At 41.9% G+C, this 13,071-nt stretch overlaps 1 protein-coding gene across 5 annotated transcripts in view; it reads left to right on the forward strand.

Annotated features, from left to right (window-relative positions):
• Positions 1 to 1,475: 1,475 nt before the first annotated feature.
• Positions 1,476 to 13,071, forward strand: part of ppp2r3b (protein phosphatase 2, regulatory subunit B'', beta) — a 130,708-nt gene continuing 119,112 nt past the window's right edge. For 3 of the 5 annotated variants that reach the window (XM_067985746.1, XM_067985750.1, XM_067985751.1), the window contains exon 1: positions 6,801 to 6,914. The gene's annotated coding sequence lies outside the window, so the exon portion shown is untranslated. Of the gene's footprint in view, positions 1,673 to 6,800; positions 6,953 to 13,071 lie in introns of those variants that run through there. The other 2 variants (XM_067985749.1, XM_067985748.1) reach the window with 2 other exon arrangements.

Genomic DNA, 13,071 nt, shown 5'->3' on the forward strand with positions numbered 1-13,071 from the left:
TCTGAACTTCCTTTTCCTCAAGTCCTTGAATGTTTTGTTGCCTCCCAGATCTGTGGTTATCTCTCCTGCCATTCCCTATTTGAATCCCTCCACTCAGGTTTCCACTCCTTCCAATAGCACCAAAATGGCCCTAACCATAGTCATAAATTACGTCCTTCACCTTTATGCTGCCTTCGATATAGTCAACCATACTATCCTCCTCAGGTCCCCCTTCAAGAAGACTGCCTGTGCTTGGTTTCATTCTTGCATATTTAATTATAAGCAGAGCATTTCTATCAATGACCTGTTCCCACTTCTGCACCATCACCTTGGACTCATTCCAACCCTAACCCTGCCTCTTTCTCATCTACATGCTGGCCCTTAGTAACATTATCCACAGACATGGGTTCAGATTCCACATGTATGCTGATGACACCAGCCCTACCTCTCCACCACCACTCATAACAACTCAACTTCCATTCTCAGACAGCTTGTTCGACATCCAGTCTTGGATGAGCCATAATTTCCTCCAGCTAAGTATTGAGAAGACCAAAGCCATCGTTGTTGGCTCCGGCAAAAAACTCTATTCCCTCACCACTGACTCCATCAGCCTCCCTGGTCGCTATCTTGGGCTGAATGAGACTGTTCACAACCCTGGTGCCCTGCGCTGAGTTTCTGAATCTATGTCCTCTCCGTCACAAAGACCGCCTATTTCCACCTCTATAGAATCACCCAACTTCAACCTCTTCCTATCTCTATACCCGCCTCCAGTGCTACAACCTCCGGGCACTCTTTCCCCCCCCCCCCCCCCCCCCCCCCCCCCCCACAACATCCAAAATGTCTGTTCCTCTAGTGGATCCCCCTCCCCTTTCGCCCAATCATTGCACCTGTTCCTACAGTCACCTAGGCTGCACGCCCTGGAATTCCCTCCCTAATCCCCTTCACCTCTCCTGTCACACACATCAAATTTGTTCACAAACACTGGATATCCCCAGAAATCAGGTCAGATGTCCAAATCTGGGACTAAAGCAGAACTCAAGTTCCAGTTGTCAAACAGAGGGCCGACCTATGCAGGAAAATTCTCTTGCGGGTATTTCTAAAATGAAATGACTGATTTTGTGGATAAGGTTAGTGATTATTTTTCAAAATTGTGTATTCTTTTATGTTTAAGTTACAAATGTTATTTTTAGCTTCATGTACTGACTTGAGTGAAGAAAGAAAGTGATGACCAAAAACAGTGTAAAGAAATTATTTGAGTGATTTAATTGGTTCCCCCTCTCCTCCTTGCTAGTTGATTTAATTGGTTGCTGATTGATGTTTTTGTATCAGTGGTAGATTTCCTATATAATGTGTAATATATAAGACAATTAGCATAACTCAGTTAACAGTACTTTTTTTTATGAATATCCTCTCCATAACAAAGACTGCCTACATCCACCTCTGTAACATCGCCCATCTCCACCTTTGCCTCATTCCATTTGCTGCTGAAACCCTCATCCAAGCCTTTTTCACCTCCAGTAACGCCACCTCAGCTGAGATCAGCTAAATCAGCAAAACACCGGCGATTAAAATCTGGGATCTTGCTAATCTGTACGGCTCAATTCTATACCGGGTGATGCATTTACCAACTGGGCCAAAAATAGAGCACCAAGAATTGCCTACGGTTTTTGGATCACAGTGATCCCTTTATCGGGTAAGAAAATAAAACTAAGAGAAATATTAATGGATTTATATTCTTTCCATTTTTTACCTAATGAAGTAACCACTGTAATCCCAGGTTGTCCACAATTTTACTTGCAGTATTCCATAATGTGAAAAGATTCATAGAAGATTCTGGTACGCCTTTCCAAACCCCACTGTGGAAACTTTACGAGCACAGGATTCTTATTTAATCTGCGGTACTTTTGGAAAAGCCTCCAAGCACATTCTGGAATGTGCTGCACGGAGCATATGTTGGAGTCTTCGCATTCTCAGGAAGTTCTTGCTTTGAAGCAATAAATTCCTTTTGCTACACATTTACAGCTTGTCACACTTGCTGCTTAATAACAATGTTTTATTTTTGTAACAGCCAAGGTGGCAACAGATGAGTCAAATCTGCAAATTATTATATAAAACGGCATTATATATGGGCTTGATAATGGATTCCTTCTCAAAGTATTTTTACAACAGAGCTCCAATGGAACCATTCAAAAGACTACTATTAAAAACTCACGATAGACTTAATCTTTGTAATTATTAAAAATGCTGTACATAACCCACAGGGATCCAAAAATATCAGTGTGGTATTTAACTGAGTGGACCTCAGCTGTTGACTTTTGACTGTACAGTCCTCTAATAATTCAAAAATGTAAAATATCGGTGGCAATTTAATCTCTTTAAACAGCTGACATCTGCTTGAATCTAAATACGTGGTGCAACTTTAGATACAGAAAGTTCTTCAGTGACCTTATACTCAGTGTGTATAATACACATACAGAATAATGTTGCATAAGGACATAAGAATTTATAGTAATAGGAACAACAAAACTATATAACTTGGGAAAAAGTTACTAATTAGGGATGCTAAAAATCAGGAGAATCTCTGAAGATTGAGACCTCACAATAAGAAGGTTTTAAGAAAATATATGGTTCATAATGACCATGCATATTAAAATAATGTAAAGTTGTCCAGCATGGTGGTATTGGACTGCACTGTGCCTTGGTACAGCAGAGCATTGACTGTGTCTACAATTTCTCATATTGCAATTTCCTGATATTGATTGTGTTGGTTGGAGGGGGTAATGAGGTAGAACATTTTGAGTGAAGAATTATTCCAGGTCACTCTTATTCATCTCTCAGCAACTGGCTTGAGAATAGAATACACAGAAACCTGAGGGAAGGCCATCAGCTGTTCTCTGGGCTGGGGAATGATGCAGGCCACTAATCGTCCTGAGCTGGTGAGAAACACTGTTTTGAAATAGGGCCGGCAAAAGGTGGTTTGAAGCATGAATAACATCGAAAAGCTACTATGAAAATTATTCACATTTCTGGCTTCTGTCTTTCTTCCATTGACGTGCCATGAGTTCAGATGACTTGAAGCACTAACAACACGTGAACAGATTTATATGTAGGTCTTAGCTAATGTTAACCATATGGGTCTCTCTTTATTCAAAGATGTATAATCTACATGATAAAAGTATTTGGGAAATCTATAAAAATATATCTGATTTCAAGAGAAGAACTAGAAGAAATATGTATCATCAAAATGACATCATGTGCAAGGGATATTACAGTGCATTTCAATATGATTTACGTTGGGCCTGATCTTGCTAGAGTGAGGCATCTTGTGGCATACGCCATTAATTAGATTTTTTTCTGCGCCCTTCAGCTCAAAAAACTTTTGCACCTTAACTTGCTGGACGTGCAAGCTGGCAAAGGCAACGGGGCATCTGGGACCTTAGTTAACAGCAGGACCAACATTCTATCTTCTTAACCAATGAAATTTAAGGGTTGAGAAAGAAACAGAGGAATGTGTAGGGAGATTATCCCGTTAAGCTCGTGACCCTAGAATTACAGCAAGTATGACGAGATTCAACACCCAATAGAACAACACAAATGCACAATTTTAAAAGTCAACTCTCACTCTTTGTTGAACAGTTCCCACTTTACTTCCAACTTACAGTAAGCTTACACTCTGCTGCATGCATGATCCATATGAGGAGAAAGTCCCTAGACTAACCCCCTCTTAGCTAGCTATTCCCAAAGTTCCTCAGTTGGTCTTCCGACAGTGATGTGGGTCCCAGTAGAGCTGACCAGACTCTACCTGCTTCCTGTGACTGGCTGTGTTTCCAGTCCTACACCGAAGATCTCAGTTCATATTTATAGTCTTTCGCATGCAATGTTGATTTCCACATTATCCCTTTAAGCTGGCGACCAACTTGCCTTCAGTTCTTTTAAATAATTGTAAACAATTTTACAACACCAAGTTATAGTCCAGCAATTTTATTTTAAATTCACAAGCTTTCGGAGGCTACCTCCTTCCTCAGGTGAACGATTAAATAGGCTTTAATCTTTCTGTAAGAAGCACAAAGGCCATCTATACCTGCTGACTGTTGACCGCACACAGGCTTATCTCACCCCATTGTCTGATAAGATTAGCAGATGACAAACATGTTTTCCTACACTCAGGTGTTAATGGTCACTTTGAACAGTTCTTTTTTTCTTGACTACATCCTTGTCCCTTGTTCTTGCAGCGAGGTCCCTTTGTACTGCAGTCTGGCTCTCAGCAAGCAAAGTCTCACACCAGAAGTTAACTCACTATTGTCCTTCAAACGACAGAGAAGGAGGGTGAATTAGAGTGGGTGAACTAGAGTCAAATCAGGTACAGAAAGAGAAATAAATAAAGATTGGATTAAGAAAGAAAATAGAGACAGAAAGGAAAAGTAAGAAAAAAAAATTAAATTCGACATTTTAAAAATCTCTAACAATAATTTACTACATGCAGGAATGAGATTGAACACTGTGCCAGAGAGGTTGATTCCCACTACATTGACAACTATCATGTTGTTAAGGTACTTACGCTCTTAATTACCAGACTTAACTTTCTGCGGTGCGTTTAATGGGCAATTAATGCGCAAATCCAGCAAGTTCTTTATCGGGGCGGTCAAGGGCAAGATGCCGTTTTGTAGGGTACTTTTGCCCTTTCCCAATGATCGATGTGACTCCAATAAGATACAATGGAGTTTTATTAAGCTTTACACAATGGTCAGCACCTGTGCATGACTAAGTAGTAGCTAACAGGACAGAACAAGAACTATATCACCCGTTCCGTGCTGGGTAGAGTTCATGCCCACTTTGTAGGAGTCTTAAAGTTCCACCCGGCCTGGGGTCTCTTCCATCCGTTGGCTCTACCCGGCCTGGGGTTTCCTCTGTTCGTTGGCCCTTCCCAGCCTGGGGTTTCCTCTGTTTGTCGGCCCTTCCCTGCTTGCGGTTTCCTCTGTTCGGATCTGGATCCTCTCCTCGTTTGGCCGCCGCTGCCTGGTTCCTCTCCAGGGTCAGCCCTCGCTCCTGTCCTAGTTCACTCCAGTCTAACTCTCGCAATGGGTCTCTCTTTTATGCCACTTTTGAGGGCGGCCACAGGGCTGGTATTGACACAGATCATCACCCTATTGGGGTCTTTCCAAAAGGCAAGGTGACCAGTAAGATGTTGTGTATCTTCCTAACAAAGGGAGAAGAGTTGGCCTATTCCTTATCTCTACTTTTCGTGGGCAGAGAATGATTGAGTGGTCTTTAAGATCACATACCCCATAGTTGGCCAATCCTTAGCTTACAACTCCAGAAAGTGGATGCCTCTCCATCCTATCACGTTATGCTTCTCCCAAGCTGGAGTTAGCATCTTTGGGCCTGTTATCTCACATTCTATGTCTGTTCTCAAGCTAACAATTCTAAGGCCCCATTGTCATGTTCAGGTTTACTGTTGGTGGTTTGGACAGCTATCTCATCTTGAAGCTAGATTTACATCTTGCTAGTGCGGTTCCAGCCAATGCTATGTTTGCAATTTCACAAGTCTGTTAATTGTATTAGAATCAAAATGCTTTGTTTCTTGTGTACACTCAATGGCTTTGTAAAACTTACAAAACACACTCGTGTAAATTAACTACTCTATTCTGTCTGATTAATACAAAAGGCGATCGTATAAAACAGTAAAGGTTGCAAATCAAAGATACATGTGGTACATTGGGTCAAAATATGCCAATAGTCATCTATGCTTGATTAATAAAAGGGTGACTACACAAAATACACGTGATACAGATTTGTCACATAGCGGTATAATATTTCAGTTTGTGCAAAGCAAATGGCGGATCAGCGTAAATCGACCAGCAAGTTCTGGAGATTCGCAACTCACGGTGTATCTCTTAATCCCCTGAATTTGCTGACTGAATCGCACATTAATAACAGCATGCGACGTTATCACGTCGTTATTTTTCCAGTAATAGCCGGCCCGTCATTTTGTCAAACATTTGTAAACATATGATGAGAGACTCAAAAAAAAAAGTAAGAACAGAGAAAGTTAAAGAGGAATCTAATATAAGTTTTGAAAGAGTTTGAGAGGGTAAACAGCAAAAGATTATTTGCATCATTTGGTGGATTAGTAATAAGGAGGCATGAGAAAAGAGCAGTTGAAAGAAACTTTTTTATGTAAAGGGTTATTAGAATATGGAAGCATTACTTCAAGTGGCTGTTGAAGCTGAGTCAATCATGGCTTTTAACAGAATTAGATTAAAAACCTGAGGGAGAAAAATATTAAAGGCATGGGAAAGAGCTGAGAAAGGGAATTAAGGTAGGAGCCTAGCACTGGCACAGGCTGAAATTTCTTTTTTTTTTAAAAAAAAGAAATATTTTCACGAAGATGTTGCCTCTTTAAAACAATTGTAAACAATTTTACAACACCAAGTTATAGTCCAGCAATTTTATTTTAAATTCACAAGCTTTCGGAGGCTTCCTCCTTCCTCAGGTCACATCGTTCACCTGAGGAAGGAGGAAGCCTCCGAAAGCTTGTGAATTTAAAATAAAATTGCTGGACTATAACTTGGTGTTGTAAAATTGTGTACAATTGTCAACCCCAGTCCATCACCGGCATCGCCACAATCTTTAAAACAATGCCAAGATTGCATCTTGCAATGCACTGACATTTGCCATGTGGGCAACAGTGCACTTCCCCCTTCTGTCTCTCTGCAGAAGCGGAGTTCCCGCGTAGCGCCGTTGCCCCCAGCGACCAGAGAGCGCGCCGCCGCCGCTCGCCCGCCCGCCCGCCCTCGCGAGACGTTGCGCGGCGTGAAAGCGCGGGGACGGCTGAGCGCTTCAGCCTGTTGCCCAGGAGTTGCGGGGAAACGGAGGGAGGAGGAGTTGTCGCCGCCGCCGCCGCCGACGACGACGACGCTGCCGCCAGGACGGGGGTGAGAGTGTGCGACTAAAAGCGTGGTAGCGGCTGCAGGTACATTATCCCGGCTGTGCAGCAAATAACCACCTGGTGCCGGCAGCACTCCCAGCTCTGGGAGCCCAAACTCACCGGCCCCCGTGTGAGATTACGCACGGCCTGTCAACCCAGCTTCGGCTGTCAGTGGATGGCATGGCAACCAAACGTCAGGCTTCAGTCTACATTTAGGCCAAAGCCCCCTACCAAAATCCCTCCTTATACAATGACAATCCATTTGCATTTTCTCTTTTTTGCAAATAGTTGAAGTTGCCTGAATTTTACTGCACTATTTATACTCGTTTTTTAAAAAAAAAAATTACAATGTGCCTATGACAAGTGAGATAATAGTTCTTTTTGTATTTTTTGCTCAATTGCAACTAGAAAATGCGTGTTTTGCTAAAAGATGCATCCATTTTAATTTCTGCAAAATTAGCTCTTGTCTTTAACTTTATCATATAATACAATACAAGCCAATTTACTCTTTTTTTATCCCCTTCTCCTTTTCTCTTCCATTTTTCTCCTTCCAAGGTTTCCCTGCACATCTTTATGTGACTGTCAAAAGCTGTAGCTATTGATGAATAAAAAATGGCATTGTTTTTAAAAGTATTTCATTGAGATAACAAATGAGAGTACAAGCAAGCAACTTGCTTCCAATCCTCCATCCCCATTGGCCATTATTAAGGGTGCAGAAGGAGCCTCCATAATGTTAAAAAGAAATTTCCAACCATTTTTGTTTTCTAATTTAGATGTGTGGTAATTAATAGTAAAGTGGAAAATTAAATTTGTTTACAACTTGACTTTACCTACTGCGCAAAAGTGTGTTTTGCAAAACCTTTTTTTTGAGCTGCAGCTGCTACTTACAATCCATATTAATGACTTAGATGAAGGGACCGTGTATAATGTATCCAAGTTTGCTGACTATACAAAGCTAGGTGGGAAAGTAAGCTGTGAGGAGGACTCAAAGGGCTCAATTTTAACAGTGGAAAACAGGTGGGTTGGGGGGGGTATTGAAAATTGCCATCATTTCAGACCTGCCTCCAACCTGCCCATTTCCGGTTTTCACCGGGGCAGGAAGAGGGGCGGGTGACCAGCCAGCTCCCAGGAGGCGGATCGGGCCTTAAAACCTTTCAAGAAGGCTTCCGGCCTCCATTTTTCTGGACTTCCTGATTTCAACCCCGGGGGGGCCTTTTGTTTTATGCTTTGTGAAAGGTGGTGAGAAGGCCCGAGGTAACAGGTAGGTGCCTAGAAAGGCACAGCTTATGGGCCCAGAGGAGCAGGAGTGCTTCCCCCAGGCCCAACAAGCCTACCTGCACCGACCCCCACCCGCCCAACGATCGAGGACACCCGACCCCTGATCACAGACCCTCGATTCCCGATCCTCATCCTCATCCTTATCCTCCGATCCTCCCCCTTAACGATCGCGAACCCCCGCTATAACCCCTGATCCTGACACTACCCTGACCCCCGATTATTTCCCCCCCCCCAATTGACTCACGGCCCTGTGCCAACCCATGTTTCCCCCCCCCCCCATACAAACAAAGATTTACCCAAACACGTCCTCTCCCTGGCTGGTCTCCAGTCCAACTGAGACCGGGCGGTCAGTCAGACAGGAAACTGACAAAAAAAATAAAAGACGTCCTTGCGTCAAAATCGTAAGGACGGCCGGGAAACCCGTACTAATGGGTTTCCCGTCCTCAATTTGACCCACCCCCTTCCTGGCTCGGTTTTAAAATTGAGCCCAAAGAGTCTGCAAAGGGACATAGACAGGTTACGTGAGTGGGCAAGAAGGTGGCAGATGGAATATAATGAAGTGAAATGGTGAGGTTACTCACTTTTTAGTAGGAAGAATGGAAAAGTAAAATATTTTTTAAACAGTGAGAAACTGTTAAATGCTGGTGTTCAGAGGGATTTGGGTGACCTTGTATACGAAACACAGAAAGTTAACATGCAGGTATAGCAAACAATAAGTAATGTAAACGGTATGTTGGCTTTAATTGCAAGGGGATTGGAGTGCAAGAGTAAGGAAGACTTGCTGCAATTGTACAGGGCTATGGTGAGACCACACCTGGAGTACTGTGTATGGTTTTGGCCTTCTTACCTAAGGATTAGAGGCGGTGGAACGAAGGTTCACTAGATTGATTCCCGGAATGAGAGAATTGACCTATGAGGAGAGATTGAGTAGAATGGGCTTATACTCTCTGGAGCTTAGAAGGATAAGAGGTCATCTCATTGAAACATAAGATTCTGAGAGGTCTTGACAGGGTAGATGCTGAGAGGCTGTTTTCTCTGGCTGGAGAATCTAGAACTAGGGATCATAGTCTCAGGATAAGGGGTTGGCTGTTTAGGACTGAGATGAGGAGAAATTTCTTTACTCAGAGGGTTGTGAATCTTTGGAATTCTCTACTCCAGAGGGCTAAGGATGCTCAGTCGTTGAGTATATTCAAGACTCAGATCGCTAGATTTTTGGACTCTAGGGGAACCAAGGGATATGGGGATCGGGTGGGAAAGTGGAGTTGAGGTTGACGATCAGCCATAATCTTATTGAATGGCGGAGCAGGCTCGAGGGGCCATCTGGTCTTCTCCTGCTCCTTATTTTCCTACGTGCTTAAAACTACATTTTATATCCCATTTATAGCTGGGAGCTGTTTCCAGGAACTCTATACTATCAGGATCTTGCCCTCTTTCTGGTAAAATGGACTGATTTATGGCATGAGAGGTTTACTAGCAGGCAGTCAAAAGTGCTGACAAGAAAACATAAGCTACCACCAGCTGAAGTGACTGAAGCTTTCAATTCTCCTTGAGTTGATAAAATCTGATTTTTCAGAAAATTATAAAATCCTACTTATTCGTAATGGCAGTTGGGAACCAAATGATATGTTCATTCAGCTTTACTTTGGTATTACAAACAGGTTATTAACTGGTGGTGAATGTATACTTACTGTACTTAGACTTCACAGCAGCCTGTAAATCAGACTGCTATTGTCAAAGTATATAAATTCACTAATCGAATTTGTAACTGTATCAACTGCCAATTCAGCACTCATTGCATTTTCCATAATATACACATTTTAAGTCTGAAACTACTGTATTAAACTTAAATAAGGGCAATTACAAAGAAATGAGGTCGGAATTGGCTAAAGTGGACCGGGTAAACAGATTAGATGGTATGATGGTGGATAAGCAGTGGCAAACATTTAAAAAGATATTTTATGATTTGCAACAAAAATATGTTCCTTTTTGAGAAGGAAAGACTCCACAAAAAGGGTAAATCAACCATGGCTAACTAAGGAAGGTATCAGGTTAAAAGAAAAAGCATGCAATGTGGCAGAGATTACTGGTAAGCCTGAAGATTGGGAAAACTTTAAAAACCAGCAAAGGATGACTAAAAGAATAATAAAGAGGGAGAAAATAAATTGAGAGTAAACTAGCAAGAAATATAAAAACTGACAGCAGAGGCTTCTACAAGTATATAAAAAGGAAGAGGATAGCTAAAGTAAACATTGGTCCCTTAGAGGATGAGACTGGGGAAATAATAATGGAAAACAAAGAAATGGCAGAGGAATTGAACAGATATTTTGTATCTGTCTTCACAGTAGAAGACATTGATAACATACCAATAATAGTAGATAATCAAGGGGCAAAGGGGAAAGATGAACAAAAACTATCACTACAGAAAAAGTACTAGGTAAACTAATGGGTCTAAAGGCTGACAAGTCCCCTGGACCTGATGGCTTGCATCCAAGGGTCTTAAAGGAAGTGGCTACAGAGATAGTGGATGCATTGGTTGTAATCTTCCAGAATTCACTAGATTCTGGAAAGGTCCCAGCGGATTGGAAAACCGCAAATGTTATACACCCCCGTTCAAGAAGGGAGTGAAACAGAAAGCAGGTAACTACAGACCAGTTAGCCTAATATTGGTCTTTGGGAAAATGCTGGAATTTATAATTAAGGAAGTAGTAGCAGGACATTTAGAGACTCATAAAACAGCCATGGACAACTAAAGAGGTAAGGGACAGTATAAGACATAAGGAAAGGGCATACAAAAAGGCAAAAAATGGCACAGATCCTGGCGAATGGGAAAGATACAAAGGGTCACAAAACAGATAGTAAGAGCTACAAAAAGAGAGTATTAAAAGAAACTTGCAAGGGATATCAAAACCAATACGAAGAACTTTTATATTAGGAAAAAGAGGGTGGTCAGGAGCAGTGTTGGCCCCTTAAAAACTGAAAGTGGGGATATTGTCATTGACAGTGGGGAAATGGCGGACATGTTGAACAATTACTTTGCGTCAGTATTTACAGTAGGAAAAGAGGATAGCATGCCGGAAATCCCAAGAAAACTAATATTGAATCGGGGATAGGGACTCGATAAAATTAACATAATTAAAGCAACAGTAATGAAGAAAATAATAGTACGAAAGAGTGATAAATCCCCAGGACCAGATGGTTTCCATCCCAGGGTTTTAAAGGAAGTAGGTGAGCACATTGCAGATGCCCTAACTATAATCTTTCAAAGTTCTCTAGATTCAGGAACCGTCCCTCTAGATTGGAAAATTGCACATGTCGCTCCGCTTTTTAAGAAAGAAGAGAGAGGGAAACCGGGGAATTATAGACCAGTTAGCCTAACATCTGTTGTGGGGAAAATGCTGGAGTCTATAATTAAGGATAGGGTGACTGAACACCTCGCAAATTTTCAGTTAATCAGAGAGAGCCAGCATGGATTTGTGAAAGGTAGATCGTGCCTGACAAACCTGATTGAATTTTTTGAAGAGGTGACTAAAGTAGTGGACAGGGGAATGTCAATGGATGTTATTTAAATGGACTTCCAGAAGGCATTTGATAAAGTCCCACATAAGAGACTGTTAGCTAAGATAGAAGCCCATGGAATCGAGGGAAAAGTATGGACTTGGTTAGGAAATTGGCTGAGCGAAAGGCGACAAGAGAGTAGGGATAATGGGTAAGTACTCATATTGGCAGGATGTGACTAGTGGAGCCCCGCAGGGATCTGTCTTGGGGCCTCAATTATTCACTATTTATTAACAACTTAGATGAAGGCGTAGAAAGTCTCATATCTAAGTTTGCCGATGACACAAAGATTGGTGGCATTGTAAGCAGTGTAGATGAAAACATAAAATTACAAAGCGATATTGATAGATTAGGTGAATGGACACAAATGTGAGGTCATCCACTTTGGATCAAAAAAGGATAGAACAGGGTACTTTCTAAATGGTAAAAAGTTAAAAACAATGGATGTCCAAAGGGACTTAGGGGTTCAGGTACATAGATCATTGAAGTGTCATGAACAGGTGCAGAAAATAATCCAGAAGGCTAATGGAAAGCTGGCCTTTATATCTAGAGGACTAGAGTACAAGGGGGCAGAAGTTATGCTGCAGCTATACAAAACCCTGGTTAGACCGCACCTGGAGTACTGTGAGCAGTTCTGGGCACCACACCTTCAGAAGGACATATTGGCCTTGGAGGGAGTGCAGCGTAGGTTTACTAGAATGATACCCGGACTTCAAGGGTTAAGTTACGAGGAGAGATTACACAAATTGGGGTTGTATTCTCTAGAGTTTCAAAGGTTAAGGGATGATCTGATCGAAGTTTATAAGATATTATGGGGAACAGGTAGGGTGGATAGAGAGAAACTATTTCCGCTGGTTGGGGATTCTAGGAGTAGGGGGACACAGTCTAAAAATTAGAGCCAGACCTTTCAGGAGTGAGATTAGAAAACATTTTTACACACAAAGGGTGGTAGAAGTTTGGAACTCTCTTCCGCAAACGGCAATTGATACATTTAAATTTAGCAATTGAGCTAGTGAGATAGATAGCTTTTTGGCAACCAAGGATATTAAGGGATATGGGCCAAAGGCAGGAAATGGAGTTAGATCACCGATCAGCCATGATCTTATCAAATGGCTGAGCAGGCACGAGGGGCTGAATGGCCTACTCCTGTTCCTATGTTCCTATAATAAAATCAAGGAGCGTCAACATGGTTTTATGAAGGGGAAATCATGTCTGACAAATTTATTAGAGTTCTTTGAGGAAGTAACAGGCAGGGTGAATAAAGGGGAACCAATGGATGCAGTATATTTGGATTTCCAAAAGGCATTCGATAAGGTGCCACATAAAAGATT

This window comes from Heptranchias perlo, chromosome 6 (assembly GCF_035084215.1).
Source record: "Heptranchias perlo isolate sHepPer1 chromosome 6, sHepPer1.hap1, whole genome shotgun sequence".
NCBI classification, from domain to species: domain Eukaryota; kingdom Metazoa; phylum Chordata; class Chondrichthyes; order Hexanchiformes; family Hexanchidae; genus Heptranchias; species Heptranchias perlo.